The sequence below is a fragment of the Eleutherodactylus coqui genome, chromosome 7, assembly GCF_035609145.1.
Source record: "Eleutherodactylus coqui strain aEleCoq1 chromosome 7, aEleCoq1.hap1, whole genome shotgun sequence".
Lineage (NCBI taxonomy): Eukaryota > Metazoa > Chordata > Amphibia > Anura > Eleutherodactylidae > Eleutherodactylus > Eleutherodactylus coqui.
In genome coordinates, this window is record NC_089843.1 from 2,149,642 (window position 1) to 2,163,487 (window position 13,846).

Here is a 13,846-nt window from a genome sequence, read left to right on the forward strand (position 1 = left end):
TCTGTAACCAGCACTATTCTGTCCTCTCTCTACTGTCACCACTATCCTCTGTAACCAGAACTATTCTGTCCTCTACTGTCACCACTATCCCCTGTAACCAGCACTATTCTGTCCTCTACTTTCACCACTATCCTCTTTAACCAGCACTATTCTGCCTCTCTCTACTGTCACCACTATCCTCTGTAACCAGCACTATTCTGTCCTCTCTACTGCCACCACTATCCCCTGTAACCAGCACTATTCTGTCCTCTACTGTCACCACTATCCTCTGTAACCAGCACTATTCTGTCCTCTACTGTCACCACTATCCCCTGTAACCAGCACTATTCTGTCCTCTACTGTCACCACTATCCCCTGTAACCAACACTATTCTGTCCTCTACTGTCACCACTATCCTCTGTAACCAGCACTATTCTGTCCTCTCTACTGTCACCACTATCCTCTGTAACCAGCACTATTCTGTCCTCTACTGTCACCACTATCCTCTGTAACCAGCACTATTCTGTCCTCTACTGTCACCACTATCCCCTGTAACCAGCACTATTCTGTCCTCTACTGTCACCACTATCCTCTGTAACCAGCACTATTCTATCCTCTACTGTCACCACTATCCCCTGTAACCAGCACTATTCTGTCCTCTCTACTGTCACCACTATCCCCTGTAACCAGCACTATTCTGTCCTCTACTGTCACCACTATCCTCTGTAACCAGCACTATTCTGTCCTCTCTCTACTGTCACCACTATCCTCTGTAACCAGCACTATTCTGTCCTCTACTGTCACCACTATCCTCTGTAACCAGCACTATTCTGTCCTCTACTGTCACCACTATCCCCTGTAACCAGCACTATTCTGTCCTCTCTACTGCCACCACTATCCCCTGTAACCAGCACTATTCTGTCCTCTACTGTCACCACTATCCTCTGTAACCAGCACTATTCTGTCGTCTACTGTCACCACTATCCTCTATAACCAGCACTATTCTGTCCTCTACTGTCACCACTATCCTCTGTAACCAGCACTATTCTGTCCTCTACTGTCACCACTATCCTCTGTAACCAGCACTATTCTGTCCTCTACTGTCACCACTATCCCCTGTAACCAGCACTATTCTGTCCTCTCTACTGCCACCACTATCCCCTGTAACCAGCACTATTCTGTCCTCTACTGTCACCACTATCCTCTGTAACCAGCACTATTCTGTCCTCTACTGTCACCACTATCCCCTGTAACCAGCACTATTCTGTCCTCTACTGTCACCACTATACCCTGTAACCAGCACTATTCTGTCCTCTACTGTCACCACTATCCCCTGTAACCAGCACTATTCTGTCCTCTACTGTCACCACTATCCTCTGTAACCAGCACTATTCTGTCGTCTACTGTCACCACTATCCTCTATAACCAGCACTATTCTGTCCTCTACTGTCACCACTATCCTCTGTAACCAGCACTATTCAATCCTCTACTGTCACCACTATCCCCTGTAACCAGCACTATTCTGTCCTCTCTACTGCCACCACTATCCCCTGTAACCAGCACTATTCTGTCCTCTACTGTCACCACTATCCTCTGTAACCAGCACTATTCTGTCCTCTACTGTCACCACTATCCCCTATAACCAGCACTATTCTGTCATCTACTGTCACCACTATCCTCTGTAACCAGCACTATTCTGTCCTCTACTGTCACCACTATCCTCTGTAACCAGCACTATTCTGTCCTCTACTGTCACCACTATCCCCTGTATCCAACACTATTCTGTCCTCTCTACTGTCACCACTATCCTCTGTAACAGCACTATTCTGTCCTCTACTGTCACCACTATCCCCTGTAACCAGCACTATTCTATCCTCTACTGTCACCACTATCCCCTGTAACCAGCACTATTCTGTCCTCTACTGTCACTACTATCCCCTGTAACCAGCACTATTCTGTCCTCTACTGTCACCACTATCCTCTGTAACCAGCACTATTCTGTCCTCTACTGTCACCACTATCCTCTGTAACCAGCACTATTCTGTCCTCTACTGTCACCACTATCCCCTGTAACCAGCACTATTCTGTCCTCTACTGTCACCACTATCCTCTGTAACCAGCACTATTCTGTTTTCTACTGTCACCACTATCCCCTATAACCAGCACTATTCTGTCCTCTACTGTCACCACTATCCTCTGTAACCAGCACTATTCTGTCCTCTAGTGTCACCACTATCCTCTGTAACCAGCACTATTCTATCCTCTACTGTCACCACTATCCCCTGTCACCAGCACTATTCTGTCCTCTACTGTCACTACTATCCTCTGTAACCAGCACTATTCTGTCCTCTCTACTGTCACCACTATCCCCTGTAACCTGCACTATTCTGTCCTCTACTGTCACCACTATCCCCTGTAACCAGCACTATTCTGTCCTCTACTGTCACCACTTTCCTCTGTAACCAGCACTATTCTGTCCTCTACTGTCACCACTATCCACTGTAACCAGGACTATTCTGTCCTCTACTGTCACCACTATCCCCTGTAACCAGCAGTATTCTGTCCTCTACTGTCACCACTATCCTCTGTAACCAGCAGTATTCTGTCCTCTACTGTCACCACTATCCTCTGTAACCAGCACTATTCTGTCGTCTACTGTCACCACTATCCTCTGTAACCAGCACTATTCTGTCCTCTACTGTCACCACTATCCCCTGTAACCAGCACTATTCTGTCCTCTACTGTCACCACTATCCCCTGTAACCAGCACTATTCTGTCGTCTACTGTCACCACTATCCTCTGTAACCAGCACTATTCTGTCCTCTACTGTCACCACTATCCTCTGTAACCAGCACTATTCTGTCCTCTACTGTCACCACTATCCCCTGTAACCAGCAGTATTCTGTCCTCTACTGTCACCACTATCCTCTGTAACCAGCACTATTCTGTCCTCTACTGTCATCACTATCCCCTGTAACCAGCACTATTCTGTCCTCTACTGTCACTACTATCCCCTGTAACCAGCACTATTCTGTCCTCTAGTGTCACCACTATCCTCTGTAACCAGCACTATTCTATCCTCTACTGTCACCACTATCCCCTGTAACCAGCACTATTCTGTCCTCTACTGTGACTACTATCCTCTGTAACCAGCACTATTCTGTCCTCTCTACTGTCACCACTATCCCCTGTAACCAGCACTATTCTGTCCTCTACTGTCACCACTATCCTCTGTAACCAGCACTATTCTGTCCTCTCTACTGTCACCACTATCCCCTGTAACCAGCACTATTCTGTCCTCTACTGTCACCACTATCCTCTGTAACCAGCACTATTCTGTCCTCTACTGTCACCACTATCCTCTGTAACCAGCACTATTCTGTCCTCTACTGTCACCACTATCCCCTGTAACCAGCACTATTCTGTCCTCTACTGTCACCACTTTCCTCTGTAACCAGCACTATTCTGTCCTCTACTGTCACCACTATCCTCCTAAACCAGCACTATTCTATCCTCTACTGTCACCACTATCCTCTGTAACCAGCACTATTCTGTCCTCTACTGTCACCACTATCCTCTTTAACCAGAACTATTCTATCCTCTACTGCCACCACTATCCCCTGTAACCAGCAGTATTCTGTCCTCTACTGTCACCACTATCCCCTGTAACCAGCACTATTCTGTCCTCTACTGTCACCACTATCCTCTGTAACCAGAACTATTCTGTCCTCTACTGTCACCACTATCCTCTGTAACCAGCACTATTCTGTCCTCTACTGTCACCACTATCATCTGTAACCAGCACTATTCTGTCCTCTACTGTCACCACTATCCTCTGTAACCAGCACTATTCTGTCCTCTACTGTCACCACTATCCCCTGTAACCAGCACTATTCTGTCCTCTCTACTGTCACCACTATCCCCTGTAACCAGCACTATTCTGTCCTCTACTGTCACCACTATCCCCTATAACCAGCACTATTCTGTCCTCTACTGTCACCACTATCCCCTGTAACCAGCACTATTCTGTCCTCTACTGTCACCACTATCCCCTGTAACCAGCACTATTCTGTCCTCTAGTGTCACCACTATCCTCTGTAGCAGGCACTATTCTGTCCTCTCTCTACTGTCACCACTATCCTCTGTAACCAGCACTATTCTGTCCTCTACTGTCAGCACTATCCTCTGTAACCAGCACTATTCTGTCCTCTCTCTACTGTCACCACTATCCTCTGTAACCAGCACTATTCTGTCCTCTACTGTCAGCACTATCCTCTGTAACCAGCACTATTCTGTCCTCTCTACTGTCACCACTATCCCCTGTAACCAGCACTATTCTGTCCTCTACTGTCACCACTATCCTCTGTAACCAGCACTATTCTGTCCTCTCTACTGTCACCACTATCCTCTGTAACCAGCACTATTCTGTCCTCTACTGTCACCACTATCCTCTGTAACCAGCACTATTCTGTCCTCTCTCTACTGTCACCACTATCCTCTGTAACCAGAACTATTCTGTCCTCTACTGTCACCACTATCCCCTGTAACCAGCACTATTCTGTCCTCTACTGTCACCACTATCCTCTGTAACCAGCACTATTCTCTATAGGCAGCGCTGTTGCTTTGGTGACTGCTGTCTGCTGGCGGTATATATTTATGTTCCATAGCACTTCTGCTCGGTTTAACCCAACCACCAATCACCGTGACTCAGCCCACCCAACCACCAATCAGTGTGACTCAGCCCACCCAACCACCAATCACTGTGACTCAGCCCACCCAACCACCAATCACTGTGACTCAGCCCACCCAACCACCAATCAGTGTGACTCAGCCAACCCAACCACCAATCAGTGTGACTCAGCCAACCCAACCACCAATCACCGTGACTCAGCCCACCCAACCACCAATCAGTGTGACTCAGCCCACCCAACCACCAATCAGTGTGACTCAGCCCACCCAACCACCAATCAGTGTGACTCAGCCCACCCAACCACCAATCACCGTGACTCAGCCCACCCAACCACCAATCACCGTGACTCAGCCCACCCAACCACCAATCACCGTGACTCAGCCCACCCAACCACCAATCAGTGTGACTCAGCCCACCCAACCACCAATCAGTGTGACTCAGCCCACCCAACCACCAATCAGTGTGAGTCATCCCACCCAACCACCAATCACCGTGACTCAGCCCACCCAACCACCAATCACCGTGACTCAGCCCACCCAACCACCAATCAGTGTGACTCATCCCACCCAACCACCAATCAGTGTGACTCAGCCCACCCAACCACCAATCAGTGTGACTCAGCCCACCCAACCACCAATCACCGTGACTCAGCCCACCCAACCACCAATCACCGTGACTCAGCCCACCCAACCACCAATCAGTGTGACTCAGCCCACCCAACCACCAATCAGTGTGACTCAGCCCACCCAACCACCAATCAGTGTGAGTCATCCCACCCAACCACCAATCAGTGTGACTCATCCCACCCAACCACCAATCAGTGTGACTCATCCCACCCAACCACCAATCAGTGTGACTCATCCCACCCAACCACCAATCAGTGTGACTCATCCCACCCAACCACCAATCAGTGTGACTCAGCCCACCCAACCACCAATCACCGTGACTCAGCCCACCCAACCACCAATCACCGTGACTCAGCCCACCCAACCACCAATCAGTGTGACTCAGCCCACCCAACCACCAATCAGTGTGACTCAGCCCACCCAACCACCAATCAGTGTGACTCAGCCCACCCAACCACCAATCAGTGTGACTCAGCCCACCCAACCACCAATCACCGTGACTCAGCCCACCCAACCACCAATCACCGTGACTCAGCCCACCCAACCACCAATCAGTGTGACTCATCCCACCCAACCACCAATCAGTGTGACTCAGCCCACCCAACCACCAATCAGTGTGACTCAGCCCACCCAACCACCAATCAGTGTGACTCAGCCCACCCAACAACCAATCACCGGGACTCAGCCCACCCAACCACCAATCAGTGTGACTCAGCCCACCCAACCACCAATCAGTGTGACTCAGCCCACCCAACCACCAATCACCGTGACTCAGCCCACCCAACCACCAATCACTGTGACTCAGCCCACCCAACCACCAATCAGTGTGACTCAGCCAACCCAACCACCAATCAGTGTGACTCAGCCAACCCAACCACCAATCACCGTGACTCAGCCCACCCAACCACCAATCAGTGTGACTCAGCCCACCCAACCACCAATCAGTGTGACTCAGCCCACCCAACCACCAATCAGTGTGACTCAGCCCACCCAACCACCAATCACCGTGACTCAGCCCACCCAACCACCAATCACCGTGACTCAGCCCACCCAACCACCAATCACCGTGACTCAGCCCACCCAACCACCAATCAGTGTGACTCAGCCCACCCAACCACCAATCAGTGTGACTCAGCCCACCCAACCACCAATCAGTGTGAGTCATCCCACCCAACCACCAATCACCGTGACTCAGCCCACCCAACCACCAATCACCGTGACTCAGCCCACCCAACCACCAATCAGTGTGACTCATCCCACCCAACCACCAATCAGTGTGACTCAGCCCACCCAACCACCAATCAGTGTGACTCAGCCCACCCAACCACCAATCACCGTGACTCAGCCCACCCAACCACCAATCACCGTGACTCAGCCCACCCAACCACCAATCAGTGTGACTCAGCCCACCCAACCACCAATCAGTGTGACTCAGCCCACCCAACCACCAATCAGTGTGACTCATCCCACCCAACCACCAATCAGTGTGACTCATCCCACCCAACCACCAATCAGTGTGACTCATCCCACCCAACCACCAATCAGTGTGACTCATCCCACCCAACCACCAATCAGTGTGACTCATCCCACCCAACCACCAATCAGTGTGACTCAGCCCACCCAACCACCAATCACCGTGACTCAGCCCACCCAACCACCAATCACCGTGACTCAGCCCACCCAACCACCAATCAGTGTGACTCAGCCCACCCAACCACCAATCAGTGTGACTCAGCCCACCCAACCACCAATCAGTGTGACTCAGCCCACCCAACCACCAATCAGTGTGACTCAGCCCACCCAACCACCAATCACCGTGACTCAGCCCACCCAACCACCAATCACCGTGACTCAGCCCACCCAACCACCAATCAGTGTGACTCATCCCACCCAACCACCAATCAGTGTGACTCAGCCCACCCAACCACCAATCAGTGTGACTCAGCCCACCCAACCACCAATCAGTGTGACTCAGCCCACCCAACAACCAATCACCGGGACTCAGCCCACCCAACCACCAATCAGTGTGACTCAGCCCACCCAACCACCAATCAGTGTGACTCAGCCCACCCAACCACCAATCACCGTGACTCAGCCCACCCAACCACCAATCACCGTGACTCAGCCCACCCAACCACCAATCAGTGTGACTCAGCCCACCCAACCACCAGTGTGACTCAGCCCACCCAACCACCAGTGTGACTCAGCCCACCCAACCACCAATCAGTGTGACTCAGCCCACCCAACCACCAATCACCGTGACTCAGCCCACCCAACCACCAATCACCGTGACTCAGCCCACCCAACCACCAATCAGTGTGAATGGGGCTGAAGTGTTGTGGCATATAGACATATGCCGCGGGCGGGCACAGTCTATGGAGGTCCCGCTCCTCTAGTTTGGATTGGCTGATTCAGCCTGATTGGTTGTTGGGGCTGAGCCGTCACAGAAAGTGTTAATATGCGCTCCGGGCTGGAGAAGCAGCTGCTGTGGATGACATTGCAGGCATGAAGCTGCCAGTGCGGCTGTTTCCTGTATGGGCGGAGCTGTGCATAGGCCTCGCCCTTTCCGGTGACGTCACGCTGCTGGAGCAGGGATGTCAGGACGGCGGTGACTGGTGAGTGAGGCTCTACTAGATCTCCCATCATGCAGCGGGAGGGCCGGGACAGACCTAGCAATCGTTACCGTGACGACAGCTCTGAGAGCTCCGTGTCTGCAGCGGATGGAGTCCATGGGAGACACAGGGTTAATATGTAAGTCCTATAGTCACTGACACATCTATCTATGGTCACATGACTGTGATGTCACCAAAGGTCCTGTAGTCACTAACAGCTCTATCTATGGTCACATGACTGTCATAAAACAATTAACCTACAGATGTTATATTGTAATAGTCTGTGGGACCGCTGGGGTCGGTCGGAGGGAGGTCTGTGGGACCGCTGGGGTCGGGGGGAGGTCTGTGGGACCGCTGGGGTCGGTCGGGGGGGAGGTCTGTGGGACCGCTGGGGTCGGTCGGGGGGAGGTCTGTGGGACCGCTGGGGTCGGTCGGGGGGAGGTCTGTGGGACCGCTGGGGTCGGTCGGGGGGGAGGTCTGTGGGACCGCCGGGGTCGGTCGGTCGGGGGGGGGAGGTCTGTGGGACCGCCGGGGTCGGTCGGTCGGGGGGGGGAGGTCTGTGGGACCGCCGGGGTCGGTCGGTCGGGGGGGGGAGGTCTGTGGGACCGCTGGGGTCGGTCGGGGGGGAGGTCTGTGGGACCGCCGGGGTCGGTTCGGGGGAGGTCTGTGGGACCGCTGGGGTCGGTCGGGGGGAGGTCTGTGGGACCGCCGGGGTCGGTCGGTCGGGGGTCTGTGGGACTGATGGGGCGGAGGTCGGTGTGACCGGTGTCGTGGGTCAGCTGGGCGGCTCAGCAGGTGAATGTCAGCTCTTGGAGAAACTTCTGCTGTGCAGGTTATCACAGACAGAGAACTCCAGAGGGTTATTCATCATCTTTATTTGTAGCGCCAACATATTGGTCAGCAGCCTACAAGTCAGAGGAAACGTGCGCAACATGGGTGATGAGATCGTGTGGTGGGGGTCCTGCTCCCGAGACCCCGCAGACTATAAGGAGGTGTGGGGGCGAGGTGGATGGATGTCATCGGCCTCCCTGATGTGTATGTAGGACTTAGAGCTGTGGGTGTCGGGGTCATCCTGGTTGTCTGACACCCAGTCCATCAGGGTGCCACGTGACTGTAAGGAGCCCTCGCTCACAGTAACATCAGAGTCTTCATCCTGAGATGACCGAGAGCCAACCAGTCCAGGATGGCCATATCCTCCAGAATACCAGATCCACTGGAGGGGATGGACAGCGCTGGTGCTGGGTCGGGGCTCATGGCTGCTGCCTCTGGGCCTGGTTGGGAAGAGATAACGTTTCTCCTTGGGGAGAGCACCCCATAGGTTTCAGGAGACTCATAAGGTCATGTATGATCCTCTCGGAAATTTCTGCAAATAGAAAGGCGGAACATGCCTCTACAGCGCCACCTATTGGGAAGCAGCATTCCTGCAAGTCACTGTCAGACCTTTTAACAGGCTTTGTAATAAGGACTGGGAATATGAGCTAAAACCAGAGTCTTCTCCAGAAGGAAGAGAGAAGCATGTACAGACTGTATTGGGGTTTACACCTCCCATCAGTGTACAGTAGGTTGCTGGCTGACTGGGTGAGATGCTATGATGTGGGTCGGAAAAGGTAACGGTTTTCCTTACTCCCTTCCATTAGGTGGCGCTGTACAGACATTTTTCCATCTTTCATTTGTATAAATTTCTCAGGGGAGCATGGATGGCTTTATAAGTCTCCTCACACCTTCAAGATGCTCTCCTTTACCTCTTCTGAGCCTCTGAGTATATAACAAACCCCAGGAGCTCACTGAGGACCGCTGAGTAGCAGCAGAGCGCAGGACTAGGAAGAATTAACCATTCCTTCGCTGCAGCAATTCATGATAGTGAAAAGAAGAGAACTACATTGTAACCTGGTGGGACGTGTGACGGCCGCGAGCTTAAGGAGCAGGAATACATTGTAATCATTGCTGATTGTAAAGCCCAAGTGTCTCCGGTGATGGGTATATGGTGTACTTGTCTCCGGTGATGGGTATATGGTGTACTTGTCTCCGGTGATGGGTGTATATGGTGTACTTGTCTCCGGTGATGGGTATATGGTGTACTTGTCTCCGGTGATGGGTATATGGTGTACTTGTCTCCGGTGATGGGTGTATAGGGTGTACTTGTCTCCGGTGATGTGTAGATGGTGTACTTGTCTCCGGTGATGGGTATATGGTGTACTTGTCTCCGGAGATGTGTAGATGGTGTACTTGTCTCCGGTGATGGGTATATGGTGTATTTGTCTCCGGTGATGGGTATATGGTGTACTTGTCTCCGGTGATGGGTATATGGTGTATTTGTCTCCGGTGATGTGTAGATGGTGTACTTGTCTCCGGTGATGGGTATATGGTGTACTTGTCTCCGGTGATGGGTGTAGATGGTGTACTTGTCTCCGGTGATGGGTATATGGTGTACTTGTCTCCGGTGATGTGTATATGGTGTACTTGTCTCTGGTGATGGGTGTAGATGGTGTACTTGTCTCCGGTGATGGGTATAGGGTGTACTTGTCTCCGGTGATGGGTATATGGTGTACTTGTCTCAGTTGATGGGTGTATATGGTGTACTTGTCTCCGGTGATGGGTGTATATGGTGTACTTGTCTCCGGTGATGTGTATAGGGTGTACTTGTCTCCGGTGATGTGTATAGGGTGTACTTGTCTCCGGTGATGTGTATAGGGTGTACTTGTCTCTGGTGATGGGTAGATGGTGTACTTGTCTCCGGTGATGGGTAGATGGTGTACTTGTCTCCGGTGATGGGTAGATGGTGTACTTGTCTCCGGTGATGGGTAGATGGTGTACTTGTCTCCGGTGATGTGTATGGGGTGTACTTGTCTCTGGTGATGGGTGTATATGGTGTACTTGTCTCCGGTGATGGGTAGATGGTGTACTTGTCTCCGGTGATGTGTATAGGGTGTACTTGTCTCCGGTGATGGGTGTATATGGTGTACTTGTCTCCGGTGATGTGTATATGGTGTACTTGTCTCCGGTGATGGGTAGATGGTGTACTTGTCTCCGGTGATGTGTAGATGGTGTACTTGCCTCCGGTGATGGGTATATGGTGTACTTGCCTCCGGTGATGTGTAGATGGTGTACTTGTCTCCGGTGATGTGTAGATGGTGTACTTGTCTCTGGTGATGGGTATATGGTGTACTTGTCTCCGGTGATGGGTGTATATGGTGTACTTGTCTCCGGTGATGGGTGTATAGGGTGTACTTGTCTCAGTTGATGGGTGTATATGGTGTACTTGTCTCTGGTGATGTGTATATGGTGTACTTGTCTCCGGTGATGTGTATATGGTGTACTTGTCTCCGGTGATGGGTATATGGTGTACTTGTCTCTGGTGATGGGTATATGGTGTACTTGTCTCCGGTGATGGGTATATGGTGTACTTGTCTCTGGTGATGGGTATATGGTGTACTTGTCTCTGGTGATGGGTGTATAGGGTGTACTTGTCTCAGTTGATGGGTGTATATGGTGTACTTGTCTCTGGTGATGTGTATATGGTGTACTTGTCTCCGGTGATGTGTATATGGTGTACTTGTCTCCGGTGATGGGTATATGGTGTACTTGTCTCTGGTGATGGGTATATGGTGTACTTGTCTCCGGTGATGGGTATATGGTGTACTTGTCTCCGGTGATGGGTATATGGTGTACTTGTCTCCGGTGATGGGTATATGGTGTACTTGTCTCCGGTGATGGGTATATGGTGTACTTGTCTCCGGTGATGGGTATATGGTGTACTTGTCTCTGGTGATGTGTATATGGTGTACTTGTCTCTGGTGATGTGTATATGGTGTACTTGTCTCCGGTGATGGGTGTATAGGGTGTACTTGTCTCCGGTGATGTGTATATGGTGTACTTGTCTCCGGTGATGGGTATATGGTGTACTTGTCTCCGGTGATGGGTGTATATGGTGTACTTGTCTCCGGTGATGGGTGTATATGGTGTACTTGTCTCCGGTGATGTGTATATGGTGTACTTGTCTCCGGTGATGGGTATATGGTGTACTTGTCTCCGGTGATGGGTATAGGGTGTACTTGTCTCCGGTGATGGGTATATGGTGTACTTGTCTCCGGTGATGGGTATATGGTGTACTTGTCTCCGGTGATGGGTATATGGTGTACTTGTCTCCGGTGATGGGTATATGGTGTACTTGTCTCCGGTGATGGGTATATGGTGTACTTGTCTCCGGTGATGGGTGTATATGGTGTACTTGTCTCCGGTGATGTGTATATGGTGTACTTGTCTCCGGTGATGGGTGTATATGGTGTACTTGTCTCCGGTGATGTGTATATGCTGTACTTGTCTCTGGTGATGTGTATATGGTGTACTTGTCTCCGGTGATGGGTATATGGTGTACTTGTCTCCGGTGATGGGTGTATATGGTGTACTTGTCTCCGGTGATGGGTGTATATGGTGTACTTGTCTCCGGTGATGTGTATATGGTGTACTTGTCTCTGGTGATGGGTATATGGTGTACTTGTCTCTGGTGATGGGTATATGGTGTACTTGTCTCCGGTGATGGGTGTATATGGTGTACTTGTCTCCGGTGATGGGTGTATATGGTGTACTTGTCTCCGGTGATGGGTGTATATGGTGTACTTGTCTCCGGTGATGGGTGTATATGGTGTACTTGTCTCCGGTGATGGGTAGATGGTGTACTTGTCTCCGGTGATGGGTAGATGGTGTACTTGTCTCCGGTGATGGGTAGATGGTGTACTTGTCTCTGGTGATGTGTATATGGTGTCCTTGTCTCCGGTGAAGTGTATATGGTGTCCTTGTCTCCGGTGATGGGTATATGGTGTACTTGTCTCCGGTGATGGGTATATGGTGTACTTGTCTCCGGTGATGTGTATATGGTGTACTTGTCTCCGGTGATGGGTGTATATGGTGTACTTGTCTCTGGTGATGGGTGTATATGGTGTACTTGTCTCCGGTGATGGGTGTATATGGTGTACTTGTCTCCGGTGATGGGTATAGGGTGTACTTGTCTCCGGTGATGGGTATAGGGTGTACTTGTCTCCGGTGATGGGTATAGGGTGTACTTGTCTCCGGTGATGGGTATATGGTGTACTTGTCTCCGGTGATGGGTATATGGTGTACTTGTCTCCGGTGATGGGTATATGGTGTACTTGTCTCCGGTGATGGGTATATGGTGGACTTGTCTCCGGTGATGTGTATATGGTGTACTTGTCTCTGGTGATGGGTGTATATGGTGTACTTGTCTCTGGTGATGGGTGTATATGGTGTACTTGTCTCCGGTGATGGGTGTATATGGTGTACTTGTCTCCGGTGATGGGTATAGGGTGTACTTGTCTCCGGTGATGGGTATAGGGTGTACTTGTCTCCGGTGATGGGTATAGGGTGTACTTGTCTCCGGTGATGGGTATAGGGTGTACTTGTCTCCGGTGATGGGTATATGGTGTACTTGTCTCCGGTGATGGGTATATGGTGTACTTGTCTCCGGTGATGGGTATATGGTGTACTTGTCTCCGGTGATGGGTATATGCTGTACTTGTCTCCGGTGATGGGTATATGGTGTACTTGTCTCCGGTGATGTGTATATGGTGTACTTGTCTCCGGTGATGGGTTGGGGTGTACTTGTCTCCGGTGATGGGTGTATATGGTGTACTTGTCTCCGGTGATGGGTGTAGATGGTGTACTTGTCTCCGGTGATGGGTATATGGTGTACTTGTCTCCGGTGATGGGTATATGGTGTACTTGTCTCCGGTGATGGGTATATGGTGTACTTGTCTCCGGTGATGGGTATATGCTGTACTTGTCTCCGGTGATGTGTATATGGTGTACTTGTCTCCGGTGATGGGTATATGGTGTACTTGTCTCCGGTGATGGGTGTGGGGTGTACTTGTCTCCGGTGATGGGTGTATATGGTGTACTTGTCTCCGGTGATGTGTATATGGTG

General features: G+C 51.0%; 1 protein-coding gene across 10 annotated transcripts in view; it reads left to right on the forward strand.

Moving 5' to 3' along the window:
• Nucleotides 1-13,846, forward strand: part of LOC136572290 (zinc finger protein 585A-like) — a 335,481-nt gene that overhangs the window by 250,201 nt on the left and 71,434 nt on the right. Inside the window, exon 1 of one of the 10 annotated variants that reach the window (XM_066572731.1) lies at nucleotides 7,676-7,911. The exons of 8 other annotated variants lie outside the window; for them this stretch is intronic. The gene's annotated coding sequence lies outside the window, so the exon portion shown is untranslated. Of the gene's footprint in view, nucleotides 1-7,675; nucleotides 8,048-13,846 lie in introns of those variants that run through there. One more of the 10 variants, XM_066572730.1, reaches the window with a different exon arrangement.